This window comes from Aedes albopictus, chromosome 2, assembly GCF_035046485.1.
Source record: "Aedes albopictus strain Foshan chromosome 2, AalbF5, whole genome shotgun sequence".
NCBI lineage: Eukaryota > Metazoa > Arthropoda > Insecta > Diptera > Culicidae > Aedes > Aedes albopictus.
This window is the reverse complement of record NC_085137.1, coordinates 7,633,697-7,647,805: the sequence shown is the minus strand read 5'-3', so window position 1 is coordinate 7,647,805 and position 14,109 is coordinate 7,633,697.

The window sequence follows — 14,109 nt, the reverse complement described above, 5'->3', positions numbered from 1 at the left end:
TTACGCTGTTCTGCACACCGTCCATCGTTGCTCTTATCAGTCTAGTCAGCTTCCCGGGAAAGCTGTTCTCGTCCATAATTTTCCATAGCTCTGTGCGGTCGATACTGTCGTATGCCGCTTTGAAGTCGATGAACAGGTGATGCGTTGGGACCTGGTATTCACGGCATTTCTGGAGGATTTGCCGTACGGTGAAGATCTGGTCCGTTGTCGACCGGCCGTCGATGAAACCGGCTTGGTAACTTCCCACGAACTCATTTACTTTAGGTGAAAGACGACGGAAGATGATCTGGGATAGCACTTTGTAGGCGGCATTCAAAACGGTGATCGCTCGAAAGTTCTCACCCATTAACTTGTCGCCTTTCTTGTGGATGGGACAGATTATCCCTTCCTTCCACTCCTCCGGTAGCTGTTCAGTTTCCCAGATCTTGACTACTAACTGGTGCAGACAGGTGGCCAACTTTTCCGGGCCCATCTTGATGAGTTCTGCTGCGATACCGTCCTTACCAGCCGCTTTGTTGTTTTTGAGCTGGTGGATGGCATCCTTAACTTCCCTCAGCGTGGGAGTTGGTTCGTTCCCGTCCTCTGCTGCACCAACATAGTCATTTCCTCCGCTGCCTTGGTCCTCCGTGCCTACATTCTCTTCGCCATTCAGGTGCTCGTCGAAGTGCTGCTTCCACCTTTCGATCACCTCACGTTTGTCCGTCAGGAGGCTCCCTTCCTTATCCCTGCATATTTCGGCTTGCGGCACGTAGCCTTTGCGGGATGCGTTGAGCTTCTGGGAGAACTTGCGTGTTTCCTGTGAACGGCACAGCAGTTCCATTTCCTCGCACTCCGCTTCTTCCAGGCGGCGCTTTTTCTCCCGGAAGAGACGGGTCTGCTGCTTCCGCTTCTGTCTGTATCGCTCCACATTCTGTCGGGTTCCATGCTGCAGCATTACCGCCCGCGCTGCATCCTTCTCCTCCAGAACCGCTCTGCACTCCTCGTCAAACCAATCGTTTCGTCGACTCCGTTCTACGTACCCGATAGTGCTCTCGGCTGCGTTGTTGATGGCTGCTTTCACTGTACTCCAGCAGTCCTTTAGAGGGGCCACATCGAGCACACCCTCGTATGGCAATGCTGCCGCGAGATTCTGCGCGTATGCGGTGGCGACATCCGATTGCTTCAGTCGCTCTAGATTGTACCGGGGCGGACGCCGGTACTGTACATTGTAATAACGGAGAGTTTTGGGCGCAGTTTAACCATCACCAGGTAGTGATCAGAGTCGATATTAGCGCCACGATAGGTCCTGACGTCGATAATGTCGGAGAAGTGCCGTCCATCAATCAAAACGTGGTCGATTTGCGATTCCGTTTGTTGTGGTGATCTCCAGGTGTAACGATAAGGGAGGCTGTGTTGGAAAAGGGTGCTACGTATGGCCATATTTTTGGAGGCGGTGAAATCGATGAGGCGTAGGCCATTTTCGTTCGTCAGCTGGTGGGCGCTGAACTTTCCAATCGTCGGTCTGAATTCCTCCTCCTGGCCTACCTGAGCGTTTAGATCCCCTATGATGATCTTGACGTCGTGGTTTGGGCAGCGGTCGTACTCGCGTTCGAGCTGCGCGTAAAATGCGTCTTTGTCATCATCAGTGGTTCCGGAGTGAGGGCTGTGCACGTTTATTATGCTAATGTTGAAGAATCGGCCCTTGATCCTCAACCTGCACATTCTTTCGTCGATCGGCCACCAACCGATCACGCGCCTCTGCATGTCGCCCATCACTATAAAAGCTGTTCCCAGCTCACGTGTGTTGCCGCAACTCTGGTAGATGGTATGATTACCTCTAAACGTTCACACCATAGATCCTGTCCAACACACCTCCTGCAGCGCTACGATTCCGAACCCGCGGTCCTTCAGTATATCGGCGAGTATGCGGGTGCTCCCGATGAAGTTGAGAGATCTGCAGTTCCACGTACCGAGCTTCCAATCGCAAGTCCCTTTTCGTCACTGTGGTCGTCGCCATTGGTATCGGTTCGCATTCTTCTCTTGTTGATTTTCCGGTGCTAGTCTTTTTTACGGCTGGCTCGCAGGGCCTGGCACCAACCCACTAACCCAGGCAGCTGGGCTTACCTTCCCGGAAGCTACGGGTTCTGCATTGGCATTTCCTCCAACTACAGTGCTAAAAAGCTAGGCTCGAGCGCCAGTCTTCGCCGGGGGTGGTGTTTTTAATGGGCGCCCAGGAGATAATATTTTACCTGAGCTTCCACCCCCAACACAACGATTGTCTAAAAAAAAAAAAAAACATTTCGTCCTTCGGGATACGATTGTCTAAAAAACATTTCGTCCTTCGGGATACGGGATATACCACAATAGATCAAATATTGGTCGCAGTGGTTTATGTTCCGAACAGAGAAAAGAAAGATTGATGCTAAATGGGGTTGTCATATCTGAATCATTACAATTGCTTCTTCGTAGCTGATACACTTCTTTCTCCTACGAAACCTTCAAGGTAAGTAATGCAAAACCTGCAGTGATATATTTGAAAAAAAAACTCATAAGATGTATTCCAAAATATTTATTGAGATTTGTATAAAAAAAGCTTTCCAAAATGGATATTTTTCAGTTGAAGTTAAGAATATATCTGTGCGATCATACGGCTAGTGTCATCGGGAATTTTGCCACACTGAGGTTGGAAACGTGGGTTCGAGTCCCGCCACAGCTATTAGGGAAAATGGATGGCAGTGCCTCTCCCAAGTAACAATTCCATTGCTTATTGGTTTTGTTTGATTTTTATTACGGCTTTATTACAGCAATAATTAAAACTTACAGTTTTATGGGTTACTTTTATGAAAACCATTGATGAAATGTTTTATAGTATACTTGAAGATATCCATAAAGCCAGATTTCAAGAGTAAACAAAACTCTCCGATATGTAAACCTTCTGGCATTTATTATTACCACAATAAAACTAAAAAACCCTAATTAATCCACCTAGCGGTGATGGCGCCTTTCTCGTGCCTTCGAAACCCCATTTCAATAAAGCTTAAGCGGAATGTTGATGTATATCGCACTTTCATACAATTAACAGAAATCCATTTCATGATATCAGAAATCATCTGGCTTTTAATGCTTGAGCCTCAATTTCTTAAGAAAAAGACGCTATCTTGGATTTGAAGCTGCCATTTAGGATTTAAGATTGCCATCTTGGATATTCTGATCGCCATTTTTGGATTTTGGACCAACACACAGTGTTCGAAATCGATGATTTTGCGATCAAAATTAAATAACTTTTTTGAGGTTGGTTCTAGAGGTTTGGCGTGTTCTACAAAGTTTTTCTGCATGTTAAAAGGCGTCTTCTGATAAAATGTAATTAATGATTAATCCCCCTGGAAGTGAGATAAAAATTTTATTTTTTCAAAAAAATTTTTTAGAGGTTTGACGTCTTAGGCAAAGTTGTAGTTCATAATAAGAGAAAAAACTTCGTAGAACATTTCAAAGCTCCACCTCTTACGGTTTTCGAGATATGGAGCGTTTTGTGCGAAGTACCCCTAAAACTAGTTTTTTCAGTGTAGCTTTAACAGATAAAATCCTACAGTTTTGTGACCTTCTACAAACTTGTTCAGAACGTCAAAATACACATTTCTTCCGAAGATGACAAGTCATTATATCCTAAAACAAAAAAGTTATAGGCAAATTAATCATATTTAAGGTGTACTTTCACCTTAAGTAACTATTTCCGGCGCAAAATGGCGCAGATGGCTCAGTCGGTAGGTGAAAGATTAGACTTTTTGCTATCTCTTGAGGGTGGAAACCCTTGTGGGCAAAAGTGGGAAAGGTGTTTTAAATACAAGGCAAAAACTTATTATTTTGCCTGTAATAGGGTAAATGTACCAATAGTGGTGCTATTAGTAGCTCCTTGTAGTAAAATAATTTAATAAAATTGATAATACAACAAAATAAAAAGTCTAAATACGTTAATCGATAGTTTTTCACTGAAATTTGCTACGAAAAATGTAAAAACCATTGTTTATTTCAGTTTTTGCTAATAAATCACTTGCACCAACTATAGGTACACGGTTCCTATTATGGAGGTAAAATTTAACATTGGTTCCTATAGTGGCGCATCGCATTGAATTCTTATGGGACCCACCACTATAGGAACACTACCACCACTATAGGTGCAAAGGAGCAAAAAAGTTAAGCAAAATAATGATTTAAAATAGGTTTTCCGCCCAATCCTGAAAACAAAACTGAATTAATGTTATCAATTAGGTATGCTGTATCTATTAGAAATGCCATTTGCAAGCTATTTGGTCGAAATAGTGCTAAATTGCCACTACCACCACTATTGGTACTACCTCCACTAAGGGAGCATTTACCCTACTGTAAAAACATATAAAAAAATATAATTAAGATGCCCGCAGTAATTTTTAATGCACTATGTTGCTTCCGGCAGAATCTTTACAAAGTTTTTGCAGAAAACAGTGAGTTTTTATCAGTAAAAATTGAAAAATCAGTAGAAAATATTGTTATAATCCGAGAGTTATAACTAAAGATAGTTCTAAATAAAAGTATTTGAATTTCTTCAAACTTATGACAACATATGCTCAAACGATTGACTACTTACCCAATAGTCATACAATTGAATGGCTATAATGGTTAGAATAGTAAATGCGTTTTGATAAATACCTTCGCAGTTCTAATTGGTTTCTTTAGCGATGTTGAGACACTTCCATATTCTGAATCTGCATGCCAAAATGAGCCGAAATTCAAATTTTCATTAATTTTTGTGCCCGGGACCCTATTTAAAAATCAATTTCAAGTTTGTATGAGAGCGATTTGTCGAATCACCCCTTGTCGCATTTTGTACTGGGCGGAGCTGTCAAGCAGTTGCCTAGCTGTCAAAAATTGATCGAAAAATCTCTTTGAAGTTGATTTCAAGTACCGAAATAAAGTTATAAAAATCTGAAAAAAATATAATGGATCAGAAAATGGTGCTCTTTCGTATAAAATTAAAAAATCAATAAATTTTCCAATATTTAAAAACACTATTAAGATAGTTGTAAATTCGCACTCTTCAATTCACATTTTGACGATTTTCTGATGAAAACAAAGCAATATATATATTTCAATTGCTCCCCAGTTGAAAGTGAAAATCGTGAATTACCCAAAAAGCTGTTAATTCGCTATCGGGCGAATCAAAGCTTCTCCTGATATTTTCCGATACTGTGTCCGAAGTTGAAAAGTCAAACAACAACAAATATAAATACATGAAAAAATCTACTCTGTGTTTTGATGTACATCTTGAACTGTTTAATATTTCCTCTCTCCTATTCCTAGCGCTACATAACTTGAATATTGCCTCGAAAAAAAAAACTTCAAACAGTTAATTTTAAAGTAACTTTATCAGAAATTACCAGACCATCTGATAGTTAACAATATGAATTCAAAATCATCAAAAAATATTGTTTTCGGGTGGCTTTTCAGTCTAGCGTAAAATCAAGACAAGTGCTACTTGTTTAATTCCGACGTTTCGGCCATTGGACTCGGCCTTCCTCAGGGGATATAAACTTGCCTTCCCCTGAGGAAGGCCGAGTCCAATGGCCGAAACGTCGGAATTAAACAAGTAGCACTTGTCTTGATTTTACGCTAGACTGAAAAGCCACCCGAAAACAGTTCATTCTACAGTCGAACCTAATTCAAAAATCAAAAAATATTCTGTTTGGTAAGCACAATGCTCATAAATGTTGTAAAATATTTCCGGAAATTACGCAATGCAGTAAAAATTACTGCGAGCATCTTGATTATTATTATTTTTATTTATTTTTCTTGTATTACAGGCAAAATAATAAATTTTTGCCTTGTATTTAAAACACCTTTCCCACTATTGCCCACGAGGGTTCCTATTCTCAAGAGATAGTAAAAAGTCTAATCTTTCACCTACCGACTGAGCCATCTGCGCCATTTTGCGCCGGAAATAGTTACTTAAGGTGAAAGTACACCTTCAAATATGATAAATTTGCCTATAACTTTTTTGTTTTAAGATATAATGACTTGACATCTTCGGAAAAAATGTGTATTTTGACGTTCTGAACAAGTTTGTAGAAGGTCACAAAACTGTAGGATTTTATCTGTTAAAGCTACACTGAAAAAACTAGTTTTAGGGGTACTTCGCATAAAACGCTTTATATCTCGAAAACTGTAAGAGGTGGAGCTTTGACATGTTCTACGAAGTTTTTTCTCTTATTATTAGCTACAACTTTGCCGAAGACGTCAAACCTCTAAAATTTTTTTTTGAAAGAATAAAAATTTTATCTCCCTTCTAGGGGGATTAATCATTAATTACATTTTATCAGAAGACGCCTTTTAACATGCAGGAAAACTTTGTAGAACACGCCAAACCTCTAGAACCAACCTCAAAAAAGTTATTCAATTTTGATCGCAAAATCATCGATTTCGAACACTGTGCAACATCTTGAATAATCAAGTCGCCATTTTTGGAATCCAGACATCATCCCCATACCAAATATACCAAAAATGCATTGTTTCAGGCCCTAAAACTCCATTAACCTTCCAGGACGCGCGCCATCGATCAACCGGCAAAAATCGAAAACTTAAAATTTCTGCATACATTTGGCCAAGTTTTCCCATACAAACTTCAAGCGTTTTGAGCGCCCCCTTAGGCTCAACCGATTTTGCTCAAATTTTGAACGTAGCTTCTGGAAGTCCGAAACAACTGATTTAGGAGGTAAGACTTGGCATTTCTCGATTTTTTTGTTTTTCATATAAGTGTGGGCCACCCTAATCGCCATCTTGTACATTCTGGTCGCCATTTTTTGACTCCGGACATCTTTCCCATACCAAAAATACCCATATTGTATGGTTTTAGAGCCTTAAGCTTCTTTAAACAGACGCCATCTTCAATAGGCCCGTCCAGCTTTTCAAAAATGTTCTCTGATTCTCAAGTCCACCCCCATATTTTGATTGGCATCCTAAAAGAAGTAACTGGTCAAAATTTCAGCCAAATCCATTAAAATTAAGAGGTGCATCAAATCAATTTTGTGTTTTTCGACTATTTTTGATCTTCAAAAAATCATAACTACACTAAAACATGTCAAAACTTAATTCTTCCGGCAGAAATTGAAAGCTATACTTGTTTGCTACAACTTCTCCGAACAACGTGTGCCAATAAAATTGAAGGAAACATGTGTAATTATCACATTTGTAATCAGAAAAACCTTAAAAAGTTGATTTTTTGATAGATTTTGTTCTGGAATACCCTAATATACGTAATAAGTTGGATTTTTCAAAACGGCATCATATTCTCCAATGTTTTTTGATTATTTGCTTCTTTGGCACCAATGCTGTAGGAGTTGAGCAAAAATTACTAAAATTCGAGAAAGCCAAATGTGGCCTAAAAACTAGCTTTTCGGGTGCAATCACGCTTTGGCGCGCAAAAAGTGGCATCGCGTCAGCACTGATATGATAGCCAACACCTGTCATCGCGCTTGTTTGTTATCACCCGTGGTAGGGGGTAGCCAAGGCAAACTACTAGGAAGCAAAGCTACTACGTTCAGTACAATTTCGCGCCACAACGTGATTGCCTCCAAAAAGCTAGTTTTTAGGCCACATTTGGCTTTCACGAATTTTAGTAATTTTTGCTCAACTCCTACAGCATTGGTGTCAAAGAAGCAAATAACCAAAAAATATTGGAGAATATGATGCCGTTTTGAAAAATCCAACTTATTAAGTATATTAGGGTGTTCCAGAACGAAATCTATCAAAAAATCAACTTTTTAAGGTTTTTTTGATTACAAATGTGATAATTACACATGTTTCCTTCAATTTTATTGGCACACGGTGTTCGGAGAAGTTGTAGCAGACAAGTATAGCTTTCAATTTCTGCCGAAAGAATTAAGTTTTGACATGTTTTAGAGTAGTTATGATTTTTTGAAGTTCAAAAATAGTCGAAAAACACAAAATTGATTTGATGCACCTCTTAATTTCAATGGATTTGGCTGAAATTTTGACCAGTTACTTCTTTTAGGATGCCAATCAAAATATGGGGGTGGACTTGAGAATCAGAGAACATTTTTGAAAAGCTGGACAGGCCTAATCTTCAATTTGAAGCCACCATCTTGGATTTCAGACCGCCATCTTAGATATTCTAGTCGCCATTTTATGAGTCCAGACATCTTCCACATATCAAATATTCCCAAATAGCATGCTTTAAGAGCCTAAATCTCTAAACAGCCGCTATATAAAATTTTGAGCCGCCACCTTGGACATTTGGCTGCCATCTTGAATTTTGGGCCGACATCGTGGAGCTTCTGGTCTCCGTTGTAATTTCCGCACAAAACTCGCCAACCATGCTAAAGGTTACAAAAATCGCCGCAGCTTGATGTATCGCATGATGGGGCTAGTTCAGTTTTATATACGGCCAGTTCTACCAGTGCTGGTCCGGATCACTGAAATGGCCATAACTCCGGAACGCCTTGGCCGATCTGGACCATTATTGATAGCAAACAATTCCGGTTTTTTCAAGCTATAATCCGAAAAATCGGCCAATGGGAAGTGCCTTAAAAGTGAGTGAACTTAATTTGCGCACATACATACATACGTACATACATACACAAATACAGATATAATCTTAATTCGTTGAACTGTTAACTGTTACAACGATTTCCCTGAAGTAGAATATGAGAGGCGTAATCTTGCTACAATCTTTTGCATTTTCACATTTACAATACCTTATCTATTTTTAATTATACAATACTTGATTGAAGTGCTCTATACAGTTTCTTTTAAATGTTATAGGAGATATTACATGAGATAAATCATTGGGTAGCGAGTTCCAAAAAACTACTCCCCTAACGAAACATGAATTACCATACTTTGACGATTGAAAACACGGAACAATAAATTTATTTAATCTAGAACTTCTTGCACACTGGAGTTTGTTGTATAAATATCTTGGCACTTGGTGCTTAGCAAGTTTGTGTAAAAATAAACAGCTACGCATTCTTGCAAAGTTTTTGAGAGGACAACCAATTAGATTAGAATTCGCTTCCATTCTTTGTACGTCATATCTCGATCAATCATGGCTCTGCATATTTCAGAGTTGAACCAAGGATTTGCCTTCATTCTGTTGGATTTAGATTTAAAGGGAACATACTTTTCATGCAAATTCATCATTAATGAATTGAAGAAGTCCAACAAAAAATTAGAGTCCATGCTTCTATAAAAAAACAGCCCAATCAACTGAATTAAATTCATCTATGAGTCTGCTACCATCCATAGCATTATAATCAAACCAATAAATTTCAGAACGAGTAGGCGGATTAACATCGAAATCGAGCGCAGCAAAAATCAAGTCGTGGTTGGATAAAATTGGAACTTCTATTTGATTAAAACGTAAAACATTAGACACATCATTGGAAATTAACAAATCTAATTGTGATGCTCCAGTGCGGTGATGGAAAGTTGGCTCTATTCCATGACTAAGCAGCCCATAAGTACTCATAATATTATTCAATCTTTCAGTTCTAATCAACGTTTTGTCTAATAAATTGGTGTTGAAATCACCAAGAAAGAAAATGCGATCGTGTTTAAGAAACTGTCCAACAATTTTAACTAGGGTAACTAATCAATTTAACAAAAAATAGCTTTAATTCACTGTGTAACGTCCTAGCTTTAGAGAATTTTAACGTGTTCTGTGTGTGTAGTTATATAGGTAGGTTTATTACAATTCAATTCGCTGTCAAAAACAATGCATTGGCTCGTTCGCTGCTACTGTTTGCGGTGCGTGGATCGAGTGACCCTGTCGCACCGGGGTGCTGGTTTTTCGTCGTTCGGAACATCCCCCGACCCGTATTGCTCGAAGTCGACTTCAGCACTACCTCCGACTTCCAGAACTGCCAACTTCGCTACTGATCGAACCAGCACTCCTGCACTGGCTGTGTTAACTTCTGCATTCCGTACTCGACCATCCCGTCCTGGAAACACGCGTACGACTCGGCCCCTGAGCCAGCCATTCCGGACTCGATCTTCCACAACAATCACCAGATCTCCGACTTGAAGGGGTTTGTAGTCCTTGAACCACTTAGTGCGTTTGGTGATCGTTGGGAGGTATTCTTTGATCCACCCAGTGGCGTAGCTAGGGATTTGGGCGCCCGGTGCGGAACCAAATTTGTGGGCCCCATGAAAATAACAGATAAACATATTTTACAATGATAAATCCATTGTTCTAGTTTTTAAATAATCACCCCGTTGTATTTTGTACAAAGCGTTGAAAAAATCCTGACTTTTCTCTATTCCTCTATGAATTTCTTCGGGGATTTCTGCAGGGATACATCCCGGAGTTCCATCAATGAGCGTAAGATTTTATTCAATGAATTAGACATTTTTTTAACAAATTTATTTAGTAAATCCTTCAGGAATTCCTTCAAATATTGCTTTACCGTTTTCTTTGAAATCAACTTTCTTGAATAATAATTTGTCTTCAAGAATATTTAAAGTGATTAATGCAAGGCTGTCATTCAATAATTCTCTAAACACTCTTTCAGGTATTCTTACAGTGTTGTCTTCGAGGATATTTTCAAAAGCACTTCAGAGTACTTCAAAAGATTCTTGCAAAGGCTACATCGTATTTCTCGAAATATTTGTTCATTTTAATATGAAAGAATTAAGAAATTCTAGAAAAATTCGCTACAAAAAATGTTCCAATGATTTTTCTGTACCAAATATTTTTGCAAGAAATTACATCGGAATTCCGCCAGAGAAAGAGAAGTCCTCCTAGAATTACTTCAAACATTGCTCCATAGTTTCTTTCAGGAAATCCTTTAAATATCTCCTTAATTATTTTTCCACCTGAGTAAAGCATTTCTTCGTTGATTTATCCAAGAATTTATCTTGACATTTCCTCAAGCATTCATTACTCATCTTTTCGATCCTTTGAAGATGTTTTTCCAAGGACGCCTATAGAAATTCCTCCAAGGATTCTTTCAAGAATTGCTGCAGCGTTTTTCTTTTGAAAAATTTCTGCAAGGATTCTTCAAATAGTTTCTCTAAAATTTCATTAGGAGATTCATCCTAGAAATCCTCCAAGAAATTTCAAAAGAATCCATCGATAATAACTTTAAAAAATCCTCCAAGGATCCATACAGAAGTTCCTCTAAGAATTCGTAGAAGAACTTATGTAGGAATTCTTTCCAAAAATCCTTCTGGATTTCTTCAAACGAATTCATTAATATACATCTACTCTAGGAGTTTTCCCAAGGATTCCTTCAGGAATTTTTGCTAGTATTCCTCTAAGAACTCTTCTGAAAATTTTCAAAGCGACTTTTGATAAGACTCCTTAGAAATTCTTTGGAAAACCTTTTGAAAAATCATTCTAAGTTGCCATCAACCATCTTAGTCAAGCATTTCTTCAGGATTTATTATTGATTCCTTCAGAAAGTCCTCCGAAAATTCGTTCAAAAAATTTCTGAGAATTCCTGGTAGGGTCAACGTGCCTTAGTAACCCAACATCCTATTCGAAAACAAAGCGACTACCGCACCGATTGATTACGTAATTGTTGATATCATTTGTGCCCATTTCTATCAAAAATAAATAAAGCAGAGTATTGTGTTGTTCTTGACTGTGCATGCAACGCTCCTGTAAGGGGTGAGTATGGCAGCATAATCGATCGCGTTCGCTATTGTCTCGAGTGAAAATCAAAACAATAGATGCGCGGGTGTTTAGTGTTCAGTATTGTGTTGTTCTTTGCTGAGTATTGTGTTGTTCTTTACAGAGAAGAACATTAATCAAGACAATTAGATGATCGGCATTGAACCACAAAAACCCCACAACAATTGGTGAGATCTTTCCAATATTTTTTTATTTATAAATAATTCTACTTCAGTATATTTACTTTTTAACTGCATATAAGTTGAAAATTCGCTATTTTCAACATCCTTTCATCTATTGGAAGATGCTTCAGTTCTGGGCTCTTTCTAAGTTGATGAAGGGATTTATAAATGCTTGCAAGGACTTGGCCAGGTGTGTGGAGCTGAGTGAATCTATGACATTGTAGATAGTAGCGACATCAGCAATGTCAATGGAAATATTCAACTTTGCAACTCCATCCAAGATTTGTGCAAGTATTCATGCTATGCTATGCTATTTCTATCAAAAATAAAAAAAGCACTTCATTACTATGTTCTCAGTAGGATGAAAATAGGACCATATATGTTAAAATAGTAAGGGAACAGATGAATGATTTGATAAGATAAAATCAAATAATTTCTTTAAAAGTTTCTCCAAAAATTCCTCCTAAGACTATTTTGCCACATTCTTTAAGAATTCTTTAAGAATGCCTAGAAGCATATTTTAAGTGATTAATGCAAGTTTAAGATTTCAAATAGGATGCCCATCGAGAATTCTTCGGGAATCGCTTCAAAAACTCATACGGGATTTTTAAAATATTTCTTCAAAAAAATCTTTCGGAATTTCTTCAAAGATCTTGTTAGGGCCGTCTGTGAAGGTATTAATAAAGCATTATTTGCATTATTTATTCAATAATTTCTCCAAGAGGTCTACAGAGGTTTGGGCTTATTCCAGGGCTTGATTTGGGAATTCTACCAAGGATTTATTCAAAAATCTAAAGGAATTCCTTCAAAGAGGCCTTTAGAAATTCCTCCCAAACTTCCTTAAAGAATAGAATAAAATGCAAGAATTCTTTCAAGAATTTTCACAGAAATTTCCCCAAGAACAGTGGCAAATAAAAATCAAAAATTCTATTGGTATTCCTTCAAACATTTTTTTGTGATTTTTTTTAGGAAAGGGTTTGTGAACTTCCTTATATTTTTTGGGAAAAGCTAAGGTAATTCTTTGAGATTTTCTTCGGCCTTTCCATTGTAAATGCTTGTTTTTTCCAATTCCCAAGAGTGTATCTCATAGTTACAATAGACGGAATTCCGTAATTCCTTATCAAATGAAATTTTCAGAGGAATTACCAAAGGAATTTTCTGAGGAATTATTAAAACTGCCGCCTCAATTTACGAATCTGCCGAATAAATTTCTAAAGGAACTATTGAAAGAATTACAAAAGTAAGTGTCAGGTGAATATTAGCAAAGAGACTGCCGGTGAAACTTCCAAAGAAATTGCAGAAGGGAATCTCGCAGGGCTTTCCTGAAAAATTTCTAAAGCTATTGTCCAAAGAATTTCGAAAAGTAATGCCGAAGATATTTTCAAAAATAAAAACCTAAATCAATTTCGAATATTACTGCCCAGAAATTTCCGAATAAGTTTCCGAACCAAATTTCAAAGGAATTGTCGAAAAAGTTTTCAAAAAAATTGTCCAAGAAAACCCCAAAAATAATCTTATACGAATTTTAGGATCAAATCAAATAAAAATGGCTAATAGGATTTCCAAAGGATTTGCACAAAAAAAATCTCCGTCAATGGATATATAAAAGATTTTCATTGGGTAGCTCACAGGAAATTCGCCAAGTGCATTTCCAAACTAAGTTATTCCCATAGTAATTACCAGAGGATTTCTCAAACGAATTTTCCGTAGAAAAAATATTCTGGAGAAGTTTGCAAAGCCATTGCTGAAGCATTGCCGAAAACTGATCAAAGAAGTTGCCAAAGGAATTGCCTAACAATTTCTCAAAAGAACTGCCATAGAAATTTCCGATGAAACTGTAACAGAGTTCCCAAAAAAAATTCTTGATAATTTTTACCAAAGGAATTGCGTACACAATAGCTGTGACCATTTTTAAAAGAATTGCCAAAGAATTTCTTCAAAAATAATGAAGGAATAATTCAGAAAAAAAATATTTAAGGAATTTCCAAACCAATTCGAAATAACTTTTCAAAGATATTCCCTGACAAATTTCTGCACGGATTTCCAAAGTAATTACTGAAAAAGATCCAAAAGAAATTTCCAAAGGAAAATTATAATAAAAAATAAGGAAATCTTTCAACAATTCTTGCTGAAATTCCTCCAAGAAATGTTATTGGAATTTTTTCAATGAGTTCTTTAGGTATTCTTCCAAGGTTCCATCTATTGATACCATTAAAGATTTGCTTAGCGATAACACCAATTTCGTCCAGATTTTCTTCACTAAGCTTCTAAGTTTTTTTTCTAAGG